Source organism: Callorhinchus milii, unplaced genomic scaffold (assembly GCF_018977255.1).
Source record: "Callorhinchus milii isolate IMCB2004 unplaced genomic scaffold, IMCB_Cmil_1.0 Scaffold4, whole genome shotgun sequence".
In the NCBI taxonomy this organism is placed as follows: Eukaryota; Metazoa; Chordata; class Chondrichthyes; order Chimaeriformes; family Callorhinchidae; genus Callorhinchus; species Callorhinchus milii.
The window spans coordinates 22,371,279-22,394,824 of NW_024704745.1; positions in this window are offsets into that span (position 1 = coordinate 22,371,279).

Sequence of the window (23,546 nt, forward strand, 5' to 3'; positions counted from 1 at the left end):
ATGATAATTTGGTCACTCAATATATGACTGTTTGTGGGACATTGCTGTGTACAATTGGCTGCTGTGTTTCACCCACAAAATATACAGTCAATTCACTTTACAGTATATTCTGTGAAGAGCTTTGAGACGCCTCGAAGATGTGATAAGGCGTTATATCAAATGCAAGGATTATTATTATTATTATCAATACTAATTCATTTACGTCATTTCAGAATGTATTGGATTGGCAACTAATCTTACCATCAGTAGAATTGTGATTGTGAAACCAGGAAATGTCACTTTAATGATCTGGCGGCAACAGATGCATTTACTATTCATTTGCTCTCAAAATGACAAGACTAAAACCAGGTTAAAAGCTTTAAGCTCCAATTTTCATTCAGACTGACAATTACATAATGCTGCCTTGTTTTTTAAGATGGTGGTCGAGTTACCTTGTTTCATTGTGAAACTGACAAGCTTTCTCTCCTTATAATTAAAAAAAACAGTGTTGTTGTTATCCTGAAAACCTCAAGTCTCTCATGAGTGGGAAAATAAAATACCAGATTTATTTGCAGTTATTGCCTATGAATGACACTATGAAAAATAAGGTAACAAATAGGGCCACCAATGTGAAACTGAGAGAGAAAACAACATTATTGGCATTGATGGAAATACCTGATATACATTTTAAGATTATTCAGGCGTTTTCCTCAATAAAATAAAGAAAATATAAGTGATTACTATAGCAACAATATTAAGGGAAGTGAAAGCCCAAGTTTGAAAATGTGAGCTCCATTGATGCTGTAAACTGAAGAAAGGAAAGTGATGGTGTCACAGAGTGTGCATTGGGGAGTTTAACCATCGAAAATCACATAGCTTGTCATTGAAAGTACTGTCTGGCAAGATTCTCGCTGCTTGTCAACGTAGGATCACCCTATCTGTTATGGCTTTGGCTCCAATACCAACACCCTTCACGCTGAATAGCATCTTGGAATGCTGCACAGTAGCAGGACTGGATGTTGAGCAAAGAAGAGGGGAAGGGGGAGATGAATTCCGCCAGGCCCATCATGGCACCTGGTGATGGTTGTCCCAAAGCAGCAACCCCGACTTCCCCATTACCAACTCTTTCCGAAATGGTCACCTCTCCCACCTCCGAAACGTAAATCACCCCTTCCCTCATCCACATCCTTACACTTCCAAACTCTTCCACCTCGCCCATGGTTACTTCTCCCCCATGTTCTAAAACCCACCCTAACCTCCCTCCCAAGCCTTCCTCCACCAACACACCCATTCGCATTTCCCTCCAAAATGTCCACTCCCTCTCAAATAAAGCCCTCTTGATCCATGACATCACCCTGGATGAGCACATTGACTTTCTTCTAGTCTTGCAGCTTAGTGGTTAGAGCACTCGCCTTGCAAGCGAGAGGACCTGGGTTCAATTCCTGGGCAGGGCAAAGTGTTGGGCGAGTTTCCTTACTACACACTCCTCTGTTTACCTAGCGAAACACAGTTGTCAATCGATTGGCGGATCGTTTTTCCAGGGATAATAATCTTCCAAATAATAATAATAATAATTTAGTGACTCAATCCATGACTGTTTGTGGGACACTGCTGTATGCAATTGGCTGCCGTGTTTCGCCCACAAAATAAACAGTCACAGCACTTTACCGTACAGTCTGTGATGCGCTTCCAGACGTCTGAAAGACATGATAAGGCGCTGTATCAAATGTAAGGATTATTATTATTATTGAGCTCACTGAAACCTGGTTGTCCCCGGGTGAACTGATCCCCCTGATTTGAAGCCTCCCCTCCTGGTTACACTTTTCACCACACCCCCGCCCCAAACGATGCAGCAGCGAGATGGCCCTCCCAAACGTAAATTCTTTTAAGCCAGTTTTCTGTAAGTTCTTTTAAGAACTACAGAAACATTGGCTTCAACTATAAGGATTATTCTTATTAATACTAATTATTATATGTAGTGGAAAATGCGTTGCTTCTTACTTATGATTTTCCCAGACATTTCTACTGCACTTGATAAGATAGCAATGTGCTTCCTGTAGTAGTGGGGTCTAAATCAAGGGCACATAATCTTAATACTAGTGCTAAATCAGTTAGAATTGAGATCAACAAACATTTCTTTACACAAAAGGTTGTGGAAATGAGGAATGCTCGACATGGAAAGCCAGTGGAGGCAGAATCATTTGGGATGTTTAAAAGATTGAGAGAGGGAAAGGTGATTGTAAATTTATATTGTTGTAATAAATGATCCTGTAGTGAAGGACGCTATATAATGCAATTTGTTGTTGTTGTTGAAGTGCCCCTCCAGGGCCTGCCAGTGAGCCAGGCTGGCTGATCTGTTATCAGCAACAACAACAATAAATTACATTTGTATAGCGCTTTTCATATCAGGAGGACGTCCCAAAGCGCTGGAAGGTCAAGGATGTGCACCTTGTATATTTTGATACATTTCATCTGTGCTTTGTCACCCAACACTAAAGCCTTCATTTGTACAGTATTTGTGTTTGTGCTTGTTCATATCAAATGTAAGGATTATTAGTATTGTACAACATTGGATTTCAATTGGTGTGCCAATTGGTGACTATCCTTGGGGTGGGAGGTTGGGGGAGAAGGTAAGATGAATTGGTTCCAAATTTGATGTGCTTGCCAACAGAATCTTGGAATTAAATCAATTCAGAACAGCAGTGTCCTGGAGCACTGCAGACCTGCCTGGATCAGGAAATAAACTGCTGAGATTTCCACAGAGGATTGACGTGATTCCCAGATTCTGTTGGCAAGCACGATAAATTGGAGCAGGCTCACCTTACATCCCCCTCACACCAAGGATAGTCAACAATTGGTACACCAATTGACATTCATCCAATGTTGTATAATGCTAATAATCCTTGCATTTGGTATGAACAAGCACTATCACTATTAATATATTAATGAAGGCTTTAGTGTTGCATCACAATGCACAGATCAAATGTATCCAAGTTATGACACCACAAAACGCAAGGATTATTATTTTTATGAAATGGTGACATGGAATCTGCTGAGATCAATTAGAGCAATGTAAAGACTGATCAGATGTGTTTCAACCAATATAAATGAAACCTAAATGAGTAAAAACTTCAAACTTTCTCACAAATAACCACAGTGAAATTGTCAAGCCAACCTATAAAACTGATATATGATATACTTACTGTATACATATATACTGTATACACACTGTATATATAAGATACTCAGCAATGGAAAATAGGGCTGCAACAAATATAAGACATGGAACAAATTATCTGACATGGAGCAGCCAAGATCAGACTACAAATAACAGAGCATGAAACAAATGCCCAACAAGTCTCTGCATGAAATATTTCAATTGTTACAGATGACAAGGAGCACAATTTTCCAAAAGAAATATGAATACAAAACATGAAAGTTAAAAGTAAAAGCAATACTGCTTACTCGGCAATGTGACAACAACAACAAAATTACATTTGGAAAGAGCCTTTCACATAGGGAGGATGTCCCAAGGCGCGGAACAGTTGGGGATCAGGACCCGAGTGTGGGGAGGCAGGGTTGGGATAAGGGAGGGCAGAGAGGTAGGAGAGCGGCTGAAGGCACGGTCGAAAAAGGAGGGACTTGAGTCATGCCTCGAAGGAGGCGCAGGAGGGAGCAAGGCGAAGGGATTGTGGGTTGGAGTTCCAAATGGTGGGGGCAGAGAAGCTGAAAGCCCGGTGTGGAGAGGACGTGAGCTGCAGAGTTCTGGATGAACTGCAGCTTGTGGAGGGAAGAGTTGGGGAGGCCGACAAGGAGGAAGTTTTCGTAGTCGAGCCTTGAGGTGACGAATGCATGTATGAGGGTTTCGGTGGCCTGAGGGGTGAGGCAGTGAAGGAGGAAGGAATGGTTCATGGTATCAAAGGCAGCAGACAGGTCGAGGAGGACAAAGAAGCAGAGGGAGCCCTGGTCACAGATGAACAGGATGTCATTTGTCACCTTGACCAGAACAGTTTCCATGCTGTGAGCTCCACCTCCTACTCATGACTGAGTATGGAGTGGCTTGTGAAGGGAGTGATAGGAGAGGAAGAAGCAAAGCTGGGAAGCAACTCTTTCAAGGACATTGGAAAGAAAAGGGAGGTTGAAGATTGACTGGTAGTTAGAAAGCAGGGATGGGTCCAGGGAAGTTTTTTTTTTAGGATGGGGGTGATTGTAGCTGTTTTTGGGGGGATGGGAATGGTGTCAGATGATAGGGAGAGATTGATGGTGTCGGAGAGTAGAGGGGCGAGGAGGTGGAGTTGGGAGGTAAGGAGAACAGTGAGAATGGGGTCAAGGGAGCAGGTGGTGTGTTTCATGATGGATATGGTGGTGATGATAGAGGAGGGGCAGACAGGTTCAAAGATGTGGAGAGAGGGATGGATAGGGGTTGGAATGTGGGGGGGAGATGGGGAGGAAGTAGCGGTTGGGAGGGAAGAGGCAGCTGATTGGATTCCTTCGATTTTAGACGCGAGGAAATCCAGCATTTCCTCACAGTTAGAGTTTGAGGAGAGAATGGGCGAGGCATGGGACGGTGATTGGAGGAGCTGGTTGGTGGTGGAGAACAGGAGCCTGGGGTTGTTGTTGGCCTCCAAGATCATCTTGGAGTAGAAGGACAATTTGGTGGAGGTGAGGGCAGAAAGGTACGTTTTGATGTGGTCCAACCAGATCTGCCGGTGGACTGTTGGATCAGATTTAAGGCAGGTGCGTGCTGTGCTGATGCACGCACCTGACCTTTGAGTGATACAGAGCTGGCTGGTGTATCAGGGTGAGGTTTGTGAGTAGGAGGTGGTTTGAGAGGTAAGGGCATCAAGAATGCTGGAAAGGGAGTTGTGGAGGAGAGTAAACGAGGAGGATAAATCAGTGCAGGAGGTAGGCCAGAAGGGGAGGAATTCAGATGATTCCAGGGCAGTGGAGAGGGATTGCGGGGAGATTTTTTCCAGGGGCGGTAGGAGATGGAGGTGGGTTGGGTGGTGGTGGGGAGTGGGATTGAGGAATTAAAGGAGATGAAATGGTGATCGGAGATGGCTTTGTCTGTGATTGTTATATCTGAGACACTGAGGCCCCAGGTAACCACCAGGTCGAGCGGGTGACTGTAAATGTGGGTGGCAGAGCGGATGTTGAGGGAGAGGTTTTACCGTAGGTAAAAAAGAGTATTCAATATAGGAAACATAGAACTCACAAACAGTCAATTGGGATATGTTATGAAACACTATGCTATATTCTATACACAACAATCATAAACCAGGAATGCACAAAACTATATATACCCATGAAAAGAATAGCTATAATTCACTAACTGATTGTTCAGGTTCATTATTTCAGTATTTCTCACGAGTAGCTGACCCTTCTGTTTCAAAAATAAAATAATGTTGCACCAATGGAGTATAGACCCTGATAAAAGGACGGACTTCATAAGCCTGTATATGGTTATTGTAGGGCTGGTTAACAGAAAGTGACAGTAGCTGAAAGCTAAAGTCAGAAAATGGATTAATTTATTAGAAGCTCAGAACCATTCTGTGGTCAGTGTTTCAGATTTATAGCTTTAGGAAAACGCAATGTTGACAATTAGACACTGGGAACTGTTGAAGCAGAAATAGACTTGTCTGTCATCGTTTCAAGTAAAAAGGTAATTGTTCAGAACATGTTCAGAAGTAATCGTTGTTTGAGGCAGAATTTGATTCTAAATGCATGATTAAAAGTAGCTCACTTTACTTCTCAAACTTTCCTTCCAATCTCTTTAGAATGTTTTGTGAGAGATCAATGAATCATGGGTAATTGAGAAGAAACCTGTCAGTGACAGAGGAAAGACATTACATTAGGTAGTTGATGATATTGGTTGCGATAGTTATTGAGGAAACCTCAGGCAATGTCTTGCTAAACGTTATGCAAGCTGAAATGAATGATCTGTCAAATTATTTCTTCATATGTTATCAGAATCAGCTGGCTTGCTGGTTGAAACAGAACATGTTTTCAATTAGTCACAACAACCATATAACAAGATAGATTCCAAGTTTTTCTTTACATGTAGGATCAGTTATTGCTTATTAAGGAAAATAATGCATCATATAATAAACTACATAATTTTGCAAAGAATCTCTGTTGCCTCACAGTACCAACAGGAAGGATTAGATGTAATTCTTTCTCATTTCCCACTATAACAACAACAAAATTACATTTGTCATGCCAGGAGGACATCCTAAGGTGCTGGACAATCAGCTGGATTGGGTAGGGTAGAGTGCAGGGCGTAAGAACGGTCAAAGAGGAGGATCTTGAGATAGGTTTCGAAGGAGGCTTGGGAGGGGGCGAGGCGGAGGGACTGTGGGATGGAGTTCCAAAAGGTAAGTCAGAGTGGCAGAAGGCCCGCCCACCAGAGGCAGGGGACGTGAAGCATTCTGGAGCCTGTTGAGCGGAGGGAGCGGGTAGGTTGGTAGGGGGTTATAAGGTCACAGAGGTAGGGGGGGGCAAGGCATGGAAGGCTTTGAAGGTGAGGACCAGGATCTTAAACTGTATCCTCTGTGTGATGCGAAGCCGGTGGAGTCGGGCAAGGATGGGGGCAATAGGATGGAGGAGCCTGGTGTGGGAGAGGACACGGGCTGCAGAAATCTGGATGATCTGCAGCCTTATGGAGGGAGGAGTTGGGGAGGCCGACAAGCAGGGACTTTGCGTAGTGAGCCTGGATGTTATGAATGCATGTATGAGAGTCTCGGCAGCCTGTGGTGTGAGACAGTGACAGAGCCGGGGATGTTGCTGAGGTGGGGGAAGGCAGAGCAGGGCATGGCACGGATGTGGGGTAGAAAGAATAGTTAAGGGTCAAACAAGATGCCAAGGTTCCAGACTAGCTTAGTAAGGTGGAGTGTGCATCCTTGGATGGTGATGCTGTCAGCTCCTGAGGTGTGGAGGCGATGACGGGAGCTAATCAGGACAACCTCGGTCTTGTTGACGTTCAACTGTAGAAAGTTAGCTCTCATCCAGGACTTGATGTCTGACAGACATTCTGTCAGGTCCTGGAGTCAAGGGTGGAGGCAGAGAGGTAGAGTTGGGTGTCATCCACATACATGTGGAAATTGACCCCATGTCTGTGGACGATGTCACCAAAAAGGGGCATATAGATATTGAAAAAGAGGGGATCAAGGACAGAGCCCTGAGGAACTCTGCACAAGACGGTGTGGAGGGCTAGGCGAAAAGCCATTTGTGGAGATGAAGTGGAGACAGTGTGAGAGGTAGGATCTGAACCATTGAAGGGCAAACCATAAAGGTTGAGGTGAGGGGAGAGGCAGTGGAGGAGAATAGTGTGGTCAGTGGTATTAAGGTCAACTATAAACAGTTAATTTTGTTTTATTTGAGGCTGTTTATTTATGATCATTGTGGTCTGTATACTGTGTACTGTTTCTAGCAAATATGAGAGTACAACTTCTTTATTTACAGTATTTGGTGTTATTCAGAAGCAAGATTTTGTTGTAGTATTACCCTGTATAAGAGTTTTATAGTACTACCTTCCTCACGGTTATTTTTTTTTCGCGGGGTTGCTGTTATAGCCGTTTGTCTGACACATGTCAAAACCTGTCACCATACTTAATAGTATCCTACATACTGAGAGTTCCACATATGTAGAGCAATTTCCATTTGCTTAGAATGAAGTGTGCACTCATTCCCTGGAGGAGCATCCTGCTCACTTAGTCCTGTATTCAGATTGGAAAGACACTAGAGTGTGCATTGGGGGACTGCTGGAGTTGAATCAACTAGACCCATGTAGATTGCCAATGTAAAGATTGTCTGTTGAGCTTAGTGCTAATGTCCAGCTTGGATCGCTCTAATCATTAAGAATTTGGCTTACAGACTTAACAGGAGTTAAGTGGGAAGAGTTCAAGCCCCCAGGTTAGCTGGCATACTTTCATATCCAGGGCTGTATACCTCACCTTATGAAAATTACCTGCTACTATGAATTGAAGGAAGGAATGCAGAAATTTAAATATATAGAACTGATACTTGAAGTGGTTCTGCAGTATAAAAAGTGTGACTACTAACACCGTAGTGGGATTTGGTAACATTTTCTACATGTAATTGATTGCATGGAACTCTCAGTTTGGTTTGCATGGTGATGGATTTCTGCATATGTCAGACCTTTGGCTGACCAGAAAAAAATTGGTTACAATTTAATTTCTGCTAAATGAGGCAAAGTCATATTCATTGATAAAGGTCACGAGAGTAAAGCCATTTGATTTCCACTCTTATACTTTGCCTCTCATTCAGATAACTTAATTTGCAATCAGAAATGAATTAAAAAGAGAAAAGTAACAATATTAGCTGAGTGGGAACAGTGCAATAATTAGTGCACAATGATTGTCAAAATAGTCTATCCAGTCCTTCTTTAAAATATAATTGCTAAACCAAGAAGTATGGCTGTGTTTCATGTGAATAAACATTTCTTTGTACCTTTGAGCTGGGAAACAGGAGCAACAACATCCCTAACAATTCTGATGTTCACCAGGCAACATAAAGGAAACAAAGTACATTAAAACTAATTTGTCATCACATCACTAATATACATATAAATGAAGTGGTGCTTGCTAGCATGTCTCTTTTATATTTATGCCAATTGTCTGATCTTAGTTAAGGTCTGGTGTCTTTCTGGCCAACTATCCACAAGATACAAATTGTTCATTCACTTCATGTTTATGGGGCATTGCTGTGCAAAAATTGGTTGCCACATTCATCTACAAAATATACAGTCACTAAACTTTACACTAGATACTGTGAAGTTGTTTGGGATATGCTCTTGATGTGAACGGCAGTAAATCAAATGCAAAAATGATTATCAATATCTGATTCATATTGGACAGTTCTAATAGAAGAAAGTGATGGATATTTATTAGAAACAATATTTTGAACTACCAAAAATATGTTATTTTTGTTTTCCCTCGAGAAACTGTTTTAACATTGCTGACAATTAAATTTGCAGTTTACTGAATTTTTAAAAACATCCCTAAGTGGCTTAGGGTTCTGATAATTAAATATACTGGATTGTGGCTGATGAAATAAAACATGATGCACAGTTAAAATCTTTCTCCATCAGATAATTATTCCATCTCATTGGGATGAGGCACAGGAAAGGACTCAACATGCTGAGTCTCTTGTCCAGTTGGCTTCTTTTGTATAGCCACAGGCAAAACTAGCTTACAAGCAATTGCGCTAGCTTGAGGAAGGAGACCTGAATTCTAAATAAGACACAAAAAAATTCTAAAGGAAATATCTCTGTTTTTTTCAGTCAACTTTTGTTTCAATGTGTCCTATTTGATTGTCATGCAGGCAAGACAAGCATGATCAACTGACGCCTGAATAACATACAATCACATTTTATTGCTTAAAAATCTTATATTTTGTGTCTATTATGTGGTGATCCTAACAGGATTCCTTAAAAAGAAATTTCCTTCCAGTAACTTCATGTTGCACACATCGTAACAACTTTCACTCTGAAAATAAATGTCATAGAAATGGAATACCCACAAGTGAGAATTCTATGTACAATTTTATTATTAAAAAAATCCATTAGAAGTCAATGCATATTAGACCCGCATTGGGGCTGAGTGTTGCAGAGTATGCTGTCTGTTTCCCTCTGGACCCTGAGTTTGTATCCAGCCAGGCTGATAGAAGTGAAACAGTTTGCCAGGTTCCTTAGAGAGAAAACAAATTGGGCAGTCTAGCTACATTGTTAGGCAAAGTAGAGGGATCTCCGTTTTTTCTTATGCTACGCCTAGGAGTGTTTGCCTTTTCAACATATATATTATACACACATATATATAAACATAATCCTTGAATTTGATATAAAATCTTTTATGATGAGTGCTTCACAGGATTTACTGTATTTGTATTTGGTAGTTGTAGGCAAAAACAGCAGCTAATTTGTACACAGCAATGTTTCACAAACTGCCATGAATTGAACGAACAATTTTATTTATAAATATAATATACTGCATACATTATTGTGGATTCCTTTGTGGAGTCCTCTGGCTCAATGGTAAGAGCACCCACCTCGCAAGCGAGAGACCTTGGTTCGATTCTTGTTAGGGCGAAACCTTGGGCAAGTTTCCTTTCTCCACGCGCCTGATAATAATCGCTCAAGACAAAAAACAATAATAAAATTGGTCACTTCAATCCATGAATATTTGTGGGATACTGCTGTGCGCAATTGGCTGACAACAACAACAAAATTATATTTATAGAGCGCCTTTCACGTCGAGAGGACGTCCCAAAGCGCTGAACAGTCAGGTGTTGGGGCCCGAGCATGGGGGAGGGGTGGTGTAGGGATGAGGGAAAGCAGAGAGGTGGGAGGGCAACCAAAGACACGGTCGAAGAGAAGGGTCTTGAGACTGGCCTTGAAGGAGGCAAGGGAGGAAGTGAGGCGAAGGGACCATGGGATGGAGTTCCAGAGTGTGGGGGCAGAGAGGCTGAAAGCCCGGCCACCGATGGTAAGGCAAGTCGGGCGGGAGACATGGAGCAGACTGGAGCCCGATGAACGGAGGTAGCGAGCAGGTTGGTAGGGAGTCAGCAGGTCAGAGAGGTAGGAGGGGACAAGGCCATGGATGGCCTTAAAGGTGAGGACGAGGATCTTGAACTCGATCCTCTGGGGGATGGGGAGCCAGTGGAGTCGGGCGAGGGTGTGAGTGATGGAGCCTGGTGCGTGAGAGTACACAAGCTGCAGAGTTTTTTGGATGATCTGCATCTTGTGAAGGGAAGAGTTGGGAAGGCCGATGAGGAAGGAGTTCCCGTAATCAAGCCTTGAGGTGATGAATGCATGGGTGAGGGTTTTGGCAGCCTGAGGGGTGAGGCAGTGGTGGAGTCTGGCAATATTGCGGAGGTGGTGGTAGGCAGTGCCAGTCATGGTGCGGATGTGGAGGAGAAAGGACATTCAGGGTCAAACAAGATACCCAGCTTCCTGACTGGCTTAGTGAGGTTGAGTGTGCAGCCGTGGAGTCTGATGCTGCCAGCGCCTGAGGTGCGGAGGCGCTGGCATGAGCCAATCAGAAGGGCCTCGGTATTGCTGACGTTGAGCTGGAGAAAGTTAGCCCTCATCCAGGACTTGATGTCGGACAGGCAGTCGGTCAGGATGCCAGTAGTCCTGGAGTTCAGGTTGGAGGCAGAGGTAGAGTTGGGTGTCATCTGCATACATGTGGAAATTTACCCCATGTCTGCGGATGACGTCACCAAGGGGGAGTATGTAGAGGGTGAAGAAGAGGGGACTGAGGACAGAGCCCTGAGGAACACCGCGCGAGACAGTGCGGGGGCTGGAGGAGAAGCCGTTTGACATGTTTCGCCCACAAATATACAGTCAATTCACTTTACAATATATTCTGTGAAACATTTTGAGACGTCTAGAAGATGTGGAAAGCACTATAGTCCCCTCCTCTTCACCCTCTATATGCTCCCCCTTGGTGACATCATCCGCAGACATGGGGGTAACTTCCACATGTATGCGGATGACACCCAACTCTACCTTTCCTCTTCTATCCTCAACTCCACGACCACCGATGTCCTGACAGCTGCCTGTCTGACATCAAGTCCCGGACGAGAGACAACTTTCTTCAGCTCAACCTGTGCAAAACTGAGGCCCTCCTGATTGGCTCGCGTCAGCGCCTCCGCATCTCAGGCGCTGACAGCATTAGCATCCAAGGCTGCACTCTCCACCTCTCAAAGCCAGTCAGGAACCTCGGTGTTCTGTTCGACCCTGAGTTGTCCTTTCTTCCCCACATCTGCACCACAACTGGCACCGCCTTCCATCACCTCCGAAACATCGCCAGACTACGGCACTACCTCACGCCTCACGCTGCTGAAACATTGGTCAATGCCTTTATCACCTCAAAGCTGGACTATGGGAACTCTCTCCTCGCCGGCCTTCCCGGCACCTCCCTCCACAAGCTGCAGGTCATTCAGAACTCTGCAGCTCGTGTACTGTCCCGCACCAGGCTTCGGGACCACATCACTCCCACCCTCGCTTGCCTCCACTGGCTCCCCATCCCCCAGAGGATCGAATTCAAGATCCTTATCCTCGCCTACAAGGCTATTCACGGCCTTGCTCCCTCCTACCTCTCCGACCTACTATCCCCCTACCTACCTGCCCATACCCTCCATTCCTCTGGCTCCGGTCTGCTCCACATCCCCCGCCCCAACCACCCTACCATCGGTGGCCGGGCCTTCAGCCTCTCAGCCCCTAGGCTCTGGAACTCTATCCACCAGTGCCTTTGCCTTGCCTCCTCCCTTTCCTCCTTCAAGGCCGGTCTCAAGACCTTTCTCTTTGACTGTGTCTTCAGCTCCCCTCTCGTCTCTCTACCCCCTCCTCGCTCCCTCCCTTCCCTCCCCTCACCCTGACCATTTCCTCCCTGCTCGGGTCCTGACCCAACTGTGCAGCGCCTTGGGACGTCCTCCCGACGTGAAAGGCGCTCTATAAATGGAATCTTGTTGTTGTTGTTGTTTTTATAGCAAATGCAAAGATTATTATTATACATAATTATCTACCAAATCCATGAAAGCTAAATTTGCCTGCAAAGTTTTATGCAAACACTCATAAGACAATAGTGGTATGATTTATGTGTTAAATCTTGTTACATCAATGACATCCAAAGTAATGTCTTGCTGATTACAGTTGATAGCAATGTGTGGCAGTGGCTCTATTGAAAGCAATGAAATCTATTACGAATATAGTGACTTATCAAAAGTGTCAGCATCACTCTGAGTTGTATACATTGAAAAATCTCAGAGAGCTGGTGTACTGTTCAACGGGTCACCCTCAGCTGGATAATACACAAAGTGACTTTGATTGTCAGAAACAACTTTGTCTGATGTTATATTTATGTCCAATATGTCCTGCCATCCAAGGTTGTTCTCCTTTGGTCAGTATGCATCATGCACGTAGGCAGCTGAAGTGCTTTGCAGAGCTGATGTCCTATCATATGGATGGTTCATACAATCAGTTATTTTCAGTACCCTTGTACTGAAGCTGTGTCCAATGAGTTATATTATTAGGCCATCAGAATATGTTGGAAAATGATTACTGAAACAAGAGCAGTGATGGAATGTACTTCATTAATTTCAAGGGCAAAGTTACAGCTTGATGTTCATTCTCAGCAGTATGTCTAGAGATACTTACCTGCAACAAACTACTAAACTATGCAAAACTCTTATAGGCACCAGAGCTTTAAACACTGTCACACCCACCTATTGATATTGCAGGTTTACATTCACACCAAAGAACTGAAGTCTTTGAGTCAAGTTGTGCAGATTTATTTTTTTACAATTGTTTTCTTGTTTGGTACTTTAGCTTGATAAAATGTAGCACAGAATAATTGAGCATGGGTTCTATCTGTGGGATTCTACCTCGGTAAATTTCCAATCTCAGGACTGAATTCTCGTTTTTTTTTGAAAATGTGCACAGCTAGTGTGAATTTATGTGTGACTTATTTTGGGATGTGCATGTGGAACATTTTAAAAGTCTACTGGCACACACTTGTATTTGGTTAGCTGGGTGCCTGACACATGTGGAAAACCATCATCATGCTTGAGAGGATCCAAACCAAACTGAGAATTCTATACATCCCACCTACACGGAAATTCCAGAGATATTTGTTGGGATGGAATGCACATTCTCTCCCCGGAGCGACGCATCCTGCTATCCTTTTGGGCTTTGGGTTGCGGGGTTAATGGGAGCTGAGTGGGAAGAGACCCCAGTGACTGGTCTGCCCTTCCAAGTCTAGCCGATGTGCCAGCTTTGCTGTGCTACCATTTGCAGTGCTTTGGAGTACTGTGGACCTGTGTGGCTCAGGAACAGGTACACTGGCATACATTGTGCTGACAAATTATTTCAAAATTAATGTTAGAGATATAGACAAGGAAAATTACAATAATAATCCATGGATTTGATATAGCATCTTTCTTATCAGGAAAATATCTCAAAGTCAAAGAAAGTAAAGACTTTTTTTGCACGGGCAGAAAATGAAAAACTCACAAGACGACATGATCGCAAGATTGGTTTGGATGAAGAAGGCCCTCCAGCCCATTTGATCTAATCCTTCCAGAAAACCGACCCTACCGTCTTTCTATCTACAAAACAACAGATATAACTAATAAAACAAGTAGGACACCGGAAAACATTACGCCTGCCCCTTATAACAGACCTTTTGTAAAATCCACACTGTGATCTAATTGACAATATTCATTAAAATGGTTGGAAGGAATAATGGACCTTTGTTGTTGGGTTCTTCTATCATTGGGAAGCAGAATTTACTGAGTATTTGACAGCACACCCACTTCTAAAGAATATGAGCTAGTTTGACAGATTAGCATTAATCTAATGATGATGTATTGTTGCAATAGTAATCCTGTTAGGTATGGGGAGAACGCCAGATTTTGTGATATTCCAAAACACTAATAACAACTTGCACCATCTAATTTGAGTTGTAAGCAACATAGCCAATTACATTTAACAAAAGCTGTCAATGTGCAAGAAAAGGCTGGAGAGTGAAATGGACCAACACCATTTTGTTCTCTGGCCTTTCACCATATTTTGGCAAATTTTAGAGATCACAACTGTGCAAATTAGATGTCTAACAGAAAGTTACCTGGACTTAAAAGTAACATTTCAACCATATAAGTAGTTATTGGTTAGAGCACTCACCTCGCAAGCGAGAGGACCTGGGTTTGATTCCCGGGGCAGGGCACTACGTGAAGCAAGTTTCCTTACTCCACAAGCCTCTGTTTACCTAACAGTAATTAGAAACTTGGTTGTTAATCGATTGGTGGATTGCTTTTCCAGGGATAATAATCCGTTCGATAATAAAAAATAAAATTTTAAAAATAATAATTTGGTCACTCAATCCACAATTGTTTGTGGGACACTGCTGTGTACAATTAGCATTTTGCTATGGTGGCCCATGGAAGACAGCAGCCTTAGAGAGCAGAATGGCAAGCTGAGCCTGTCTGACTCATGTAAAATTAAGAATAAGTTTGTGGCATTCCTCAAATTATGGCACATGTTGATCAATGCAAAGAATATATTATGTGCACGTAAGCTTCACCCCAGTCAGTGAATGATAGCTCCCAAATGGTTTTCACTATCCTGCTTGGCTATGTGTGTATTGTTTGACAGGCTAATAGCATGCTTCAAATGTGAAGGAAGAAAAGATGCTTCAGTCCTTTGAAGTGAAGTGAAAGGTCAAAGAGTCAGTTGTCATTAGCAGAAAGCTGACATTGTTCCATGAGAAATTTCTCCACTGAGTAATAAACTTCAAAGTATCACGTCTGTCCTGGCCCAGGGCACCAGAGATTTCTACAAGTCAGTTAGAATAGGCCAATCAATATCTCCACAGAGCCCTTACACTTCCCAAACCAATCTGCCATCTTAATGAAGGGGCAGATGAGGAGGCAGTGGGGTCTAAAACATAGTGGATGTAAACAGATTTCTTAATTGAGGAATCCAGAGTACATTACTCCTATCCTGGGAATTCCCTCCAAAGCGATTTACTTCTGGAGCTGAGTTCTCATGGGTCACCAAGTCTTACATCCAGATTCTGGAAGAAGTCCCCACTTGGACTTACAATCTCACCATGCATTGTTACAGTCATAATTACCAAGTCCATGTCTATTAACAGAGACTATTGGGAGGAAGGGGGTAGAGGAGAGGCATTTATAGTCAAACCTGTGAAAGCAACCACCTCTATTCAGCAACCACCTGCTGTCAACAACCACCCTGGAACAGTCATGACTGATTTTTCCATAATAAACCACCTCTATTCAGCAACCACCTGTCTAACGCAAACCATGGCCACTCTTTCTAAACTCTGCCAGTGTACAAACTTCCTCTTCAGGAACCACTTGTAAGTGAATTTAAGTGTACTTACCATTAATGCATTACCAATTTCTGATGGCCCGTGTGTAAACTCCCACTAGACTCCCAGTATATTTCCCAATGTTGAGCTAAACAACTCTCGTGATGCCCACAGTTTTCCACCTCACTGGTGAGGCTGCATTGGTAAATGTTCTAGGAGTCTAGTGAGACTCTACAACAGGCCTGCAGAAATGTTTGGCCCACGGAAATGTTTTTATAGTGTCCTGGAGCACTTAACTGTGGCAGAGTTTGACCCCAAGCCAGGGAGAAAAGGTAGGTGATCATAGGCACAGCTGAAGAGATAAGTCTTCAGGTATGATTTTAAGATGGATAAAGAGGGGGCAATATCTATATTATATATGTCACAGTCTATATTCCTATTTTTCTCCATATTTCGTATTTCCACTGTAGTTTCCTTTACATGTGTTGACTGGCTCAATCAGTTGTCTCTACTCTGAGTCAGAAGGCTGCAAGTTGAAGCCCATGTCCACTCCAATTTATTGCCGCAAGAAGCTGCATGGTCAAAGATGCTGTCCTTTGAATGAGGCATTAAGTCTATTTAGCTATCCTTTAAAGATTCCATGGCAAATATTTGAAAGAGAAGGGAATCTTTAGGGTGTTTCGGTCAGGAATCCTCCAGATAAAATTAGTCATTAACTTCATGACTGTTTGTGTGACATTGCTGTGTGTAAAATAGCTACTGTGTTCGCCTACAAATAGAGTCACCACAGTTTACAGTAAAATTCCTTGAAGCAATTTATAACATTTTTCTGACATGAAAGATGCTACATCAAGTATATAGTGATGGGGGATGGGGAGTCAGTGGAATCAAAGAGGATGGAGGTGATAGGCTCAAGGAGCTTGGTGCAGAAGAGGACACAGGTTGCAGAGATCTGGATAGTCTGCAGCTTATGTAAGGAGGAGCTGGGGAGACCTGCGAGCGGGGTGTTGGAATAGTCAAACCTGGACCTGATGAAAGCGAAAATGAGGGTCTCAGCAGCTTTGGAAAGAGGTAATGGCAAAGGTGGAGATTTTTGTTGGAGCTTTGTCCATTTAGTATTGGAGTATGACTTTGAATCCATTCTAGAAGATAGATTGTATTTGTCAGAATATTATTAAAGATCTGAAATGAAAAAGTCTGGGCAGCATTAATACATGTCCCAGGACAAAATAAATTGTTCAATGCTGTTCAGTGATCCACAAAGTTATAAAAATGGTGAATGGATTTGCTGCAACATATTGCTATGTGCCTAGCCAGCAGAGTAAAGTGTTTTCTAAAATAAAATTAAACAGAAGTGAACTGAATATAAGCGCACACGTATACATACTCAAATGCAATACAATTTACATTTATATAGCGTCTTTCAGGACAGAATGGTTGAGCCTTTAGGCATCATGCCTTTGGCTCTGGAATTCTATTTCATAATTACTCTGCCTTGCTTAATTTCTCCATTCCTTCAAAACCCTCTAAAATTAAAACCTCTGCACCATTGGTTAACATACTTAAATCTACATTTTCCCTGCCCAGTATATCTGTCAAGCATTTTCAGATGCTCATTATACAAGAAAAGTGCTATACAAGTGTATATATAGTAATTGCTGTAGGTTTTGATCTTCGTGGTAAGGTTAATTATTTCAAATCTTCAAAATGGTTTTAAAAAATGACCTGGTCTCAGAAGAAGGATGAGGGAAGACATGCAGTGAAACATTTTGACAGAGAAGTGTGGGCACTGAGTAACTAGCTGTGGAAATGCATTTTGATAAATGTTATTTTTACAGCCAAATGGAATAATCTGCCAGCAGAGACATAAAATTCTACATACTGTCTGTGGAATAGTTCTGAAAGCTTTACTAAAACTGCAATAAATTTCATGTAATGTATGTGTCCGTAGGCAAATTCTACAGAACATTTTCACACAGCAAGGTCCCACCAACAAACATTAGAATTGATTGTTGGCCAGGACACCAAGAGAAATGTCTTCCTTTATTCAAATAATGCCATGGGATCCACCTGAACAGGTAGATATGATCTTAATTTAACTTCACATCCATAAGTTGGCTCCTCGACTATAGCCATGCTCCCCCAGTGCAGCACTGGGGTGTCAGCCTGGACTATGAATTCAAGTCCTGATCTGAGGCTTCCAAAAACAACCTTTGACCCTGAGGTTAGTGTTGCTAACTGAATCAAGCTGATACTCTTGTGAGAGATTGGATGCAACTATGCCTTTGAAAGAAACAAAAATATCATTGTCCCACGTGAGGACACGGAGAACTAAGGTTCACTGGTGTCTGACCCCAAAAAATCACACTCTACATCCATCACAGTATGATCATGTGTAAAATTTTGGATAAGGTGCCAAAGTAGTCAGTTTCTATGTGAAGCAAAATAAAAAGACAAGATTCCACAAATGAAACATGCCATTGAAGAATCTTCAGACGAGCAGATGAATGAGCTGAACATGTAAATGTAAGTGTTAATAGCTTAGCATTATGGAAGACAAACACTGTACGAGAAATAGCTTCATTACTGCTATTGTTAGTTAATGAACTGGATGGTTGAAACATGTTGGTTCATGACTTCTTTGAGTACATCAATCAAAACAATACATCTGATTCTGATGACAAAAGTATTCAGAAATACATTGCATAATGTCTGCAATTTAAATCTAATGCTTATTGCATGGCTTCAAGAGTTGGCAGCAATTGGTAATATAAGATGAATAGTAATATATTTCCTAGTACCAAATGCACAGCTTCCTTGTCATAGGCATGTTATATTATAAAGAACCTCAAATTAATAAAAGGACTGGTACTTTACCAAAGCTGTTGTGCTTAGATAAGAAAAACAAACCACAACAAGCAGGAGCTACTGGAAAAAGCTCCTTGGGATGTAAAGTGTGTCGCCTGCAGCAACAACAACTGGGACTTATATAGCGCCCTCCATGCAGGGTAGCGTCTAAGAGTGTTTAACAGTGGCAGAGCCTGACTCTGAGCCGGTGGTGGGGGGTAGGAGATGACCATAAGACGGGCGAAAAGGAAGGTTTTCAGGTGGTACTTGAAAAAGGAGAGAGGGGGGGGCAAGGCGGAGGGATTGATACATGTCACACTGACTTGCAAGACCTGAGCTCTGGTCCAAGATCACCTTGGAGCAGAGTTCACCCAAATTGGCTTGATGTACGTAGGGGTTCCCTGCTGGAGATGCACCTTCCATCTGAGATGTTTCTCCAGCGCAAGGTGTCAATTACATTGTGCAAATCACATTCAAACACTTTGTCAAAATAGTCTGGTGTTCTAATCCAAATATTCCAGATTCCCTACCAGCAGCAGTTTTCATTAAGGCAAGAGTATTTATGTGATGCCTGCTGCCTAAGTCAGCTGTAGTGCTTCCTAAAGCTTGTCTATTTCTACATATTTGTGAGATTAACTCCAGGGTAGCATATGGCCTGCTCCAACAGCTTCCTATCTCAAACTAGATTTTCTTTTGTTTTATACATGTCCACCATTTGGTCTGAATTTGCTAGTGATAAGTGTATCTGCCCTGAGATTTGGGATACTGCATTAATTTGAATCAGTTTTAATCCAATTTCCTGGAATGTCTTATCAGGTACAATCAAAAATACAATTCTCAACATCAACAACAATTTATATTTATATCACAAAACCATAGATTGGTCTGGATGACCAAGGTCCTTCAGCCCATCTGATCTCACCCCTGCTATGTTTTAAATGAGTCCATTGTCCTGGCCTCTACCATCCTTCATGGCTATCTGATCCAGCTGTTGATTACATAGTATCTTTCACATCAGGAGGATGTCACAAAGTACTTCACACAACTTACTGGGAGACTGACCTAAAGGGGAGCTGTGGAGGTGGCTGATGTCATTCTATAGAACAACCTATGAACATTATCCTTTGAACATTGCAAATATTTACATATGTGTGTTTTTTTAATAAATCGTACAGTTCTTCACTAGTTGGGTTACTTAGAATTACAATATCATCAAGAAGTTGGGAAACCTCTTCTGGTGTCTTGGACTCACAGTAAACCTCCTTTTCAGGACAATGCTCAATCAAATATGAGCCACAAAATCTCCCTCATTCTTAGTCTGCAAAAACATTTTATCTCAAGATCACATAAAATGTTGTAAAATTCTTGAATTCAGTTTTAATTTGAAGGCAGTTTTATTTAAGTACTGCAGAAAACTTACTTCCAAATTAAGACTAAATTCAAGAATTTACAGTTCTTCCCAATATCAATATTTATGGCAAAATGATTTTGTTGATTAAGACTGGAATTTTGGGCCTTCAATTTAGAAAATTTTCAGAGATTGAGGTTTGCTTTTTGGGATAAAAGAGACATTTGTTCAATTTCTGTGTTTAATGGAAATCTGAAAATGGAAACCTTTGCCTGTTATCAATTTTATTTGTGAATCATTGCGAACTTTATGTCACTCGCCATAATTCAAAAATAAATCTCTGGTCCCAAATTATTATAACTCAGTAAAATATTGTGTACTCGATGTAGAAGACTGTAATAATAATTTTACAGCAAAAATCGGGATATCATGGAGCTTCGCCTGGTTTCCAGGGATTTATCCATGACTTGTTGTTTAATAGAGTGATGTGTAAAGCAAGTTTAATTAGAAGTAACCTCTTTCCCTCCAGCTTTCCGTCCAGAATAATGATACCACATTTAATTATCATCAGAAAAATGCATACTGTTGCTGTAAACACGTCCTGCAGTTAAAACTTTTAACCCTTACTGCAGGTGAGCCAAAGCATGATGGATTAGGGTCTCCAGGGCAGTGATAAATGTACTTCTCCACTGGCAGCCTTTCCTGGTCTAATGTGGTTGTGCATGTCACAGATTGGCTAATCATAGAATCATAGAATTATACAGCACAGAATGAGGCCATTCGGGCCATCGTATCTGCGCCTGCTCTTTGAAAAGAGCTATCCAAATCAATCTCACTCCCTCGCTTTCTTCCCATAGCCCTGCAAACTTGTCCTCCCCAAATAATTATCTACTTCTCACGTAAAATGCATTCCAGATCCAAACAACTCGATTACTTGATCACATCTATTGGCGTTTTGTCAGTTGAAAGACCTCCTTTAGATCAGTTTGCACTTTAAAAAAGCCCAGCTCTTTTTGAAGCTACTTCCATTTTCAAAATAGACAGGAGTAGCAGAGATAGGGTTTGCATTTATATACTTCTGAATAGCATTATTGGTATTTCCATAAGCATCTTTCAATTTTTAAAGATATTTTACTGTCTTCAAATGCACTAGCATGGTAACTGAGATTTTTGGTTTTCTAACTTAAGGTGGATATATCCTTAAACATATAAAATGAGCTTAAGCAAAATGTATGTTTTGAAATTATTGTTCATGAAGCGCAGCTTAAAGAGAGCTGAAGCATAGAATCTATGGTATCATTGATTCTTCTTGGCAATTAGAAGTCACTATTAATTAAACCAATACCCATTAAAATGTTTATTGATAAAATGAACTAAACGATGACGTTTTAAATTCTATTTATATTCTGTTCACCAAAAGAAAAATAAATGGCATTAACCAAAACATTCATAATATTATAAATAGTGAAACACTGATGCTTACTACCCCACATTCATTCCCTGACCAGACCTATTTTTTCTTTCTCCCGTCACTTTGCCTGCCTCCATCTGTACCTCAGAACAAACGCAGCAGAAATCCTCGTTCACACCTTTGTCACGTGCCGGTTGGACTATTCCAATGCCCTCCTCGCTGGTCTCCCAGCTCCACCATATACAAAATACAATTAATTCAAAAACTCCGCCGCCCGAATACTTACCCACACAAAACTCCGTACCCCCATCACACCAGTCCTTGCCAGGCTCCATTGGCTCCCGAACGGATCAATTTCAAGATCCTCTCACTCGTTTTCAAATCCCTTCATGCCCTTGCACCTCGCTACCTTTCCGATCTGCTTACCCCTCATTCCACCACCCGCTGTCTCCGCTCGGCTGGCTCTAGCCTCCTGTTTGTCACTTGGCCTTCAGCCACTATTCCCCAAAACTCTGGAACTCTCTCCCTCGATCCCTATGTCTTGCCCCCTCCCTGCCCACATTCAAATCCTGCCTAAAGAACCTCCTTTTTGATTGTGCTTACATTCATCTCCCTCCTCCCTCTCTCCCTGGCTCAGTGTCAGACTCCACCACTGTCAAGTGCTCCAGGACCCTACCCCGTGTGAAGGGCACTATATATACAAGTTGTTGTTGTTGTTCTTGTATGCTTAAAGCCTTCCAGAGACTACAAGACTAGAATCTGTACAATACAACACATTGAGACTGCAGGTGAGCAACATTAATATCCCTAATCCTTCAGATACACATAAATAACACGTACATACATACAAAAACATTGGCTGAAATAACTGTTGGTTAAAATAAGTCAAAAATTTGTATTGCATGACAATTTCTTTCAAATCTACTTGAATCTTATCATACAAATGTATGAACAAAGATTGTACCTCATATTCCAAAAACTCCAATGGGCACACACCTCGATTTCCAAAATGTTTCAACCGTTTGAGAAGTTTAATGTGAACTCATCTGCTATTCTCTTCCTGTGTGAATAAGCACAGATGGTTTATTCAAAATAAGCTTCCTTCTTGTTCACAGATTTCTATTTGGTTAAAAGTTCCAGACAGTACACATTATTCCAAAGAGAGACCAACTGGATCCTGTACTAAAACATGCATTAATTCTATTGTTAAATTAATTTAGAGTTGAATTAAATCTTTTCTTTAGTGCATTATTAACAATAGAAATTAAAGAGAACACAAAGCTGCTGTACAATGATAAACAGAACATCACAATCTTTGTGGAGTAAAAAATCTTTTTTTTCACTCACAATTTTAAAATAGGCTATTTGTTTTACGGGGATATAATATTTCTCTCCTGTGTTCCCAAAGAACAACCATGACAAAGCCTATTTTAATAACTTCCTTTAAAAAAGCAATTTCCTTCTTTGCATCTGTCATTGTCAATATAATCAATGAAGTAAATGCCCCCAAACACAGAAGTTTATCCAGGTTATTAATCTCACAGATTCTGCCAAATGTCTGTGAATGGCCTTGGTTGTTGTAAGCCTTTGAAGAAAGGTACAGTAACACTTGTGTTTAGGAGCTCAGTGATGGATGCTCTCATTTTTTACCTTGTCTTCTGAATAAGGTCATGGAATACAACAAAATCTGAGTTGCCTGATGCAGAAATGCTGATATGTCAAAAATTACATTTTTTACCTAAATAAATATACGGAATTGCAGCAAGAGTCCAATTTTAGGCACTGGAATAAGAAAATGTTTGCATGCCTTGTTTTTATTTCCTGAATAATTATTTTTCTTCAAGCTTGGTTGGACTGCAAGCCACATTTTAGTAGTGATGAATAGAATATTATTATTAACAGAATATATTATTATTAATATTATTATATTATGATTAATTCTTGCACCTTTCACCTCAGGAATATTCTCAAAGTACTTCACAGAAACGCGGTAGGAAATGTTGCACATAGTAATGTCCCACCAACAGCCATAAAGTGAATGACTGATTTTATTTGAGTGACTGTTGGGGGGTACCAGGAGAAACTCCATTTTTTTTCTGAATAGTTAAAT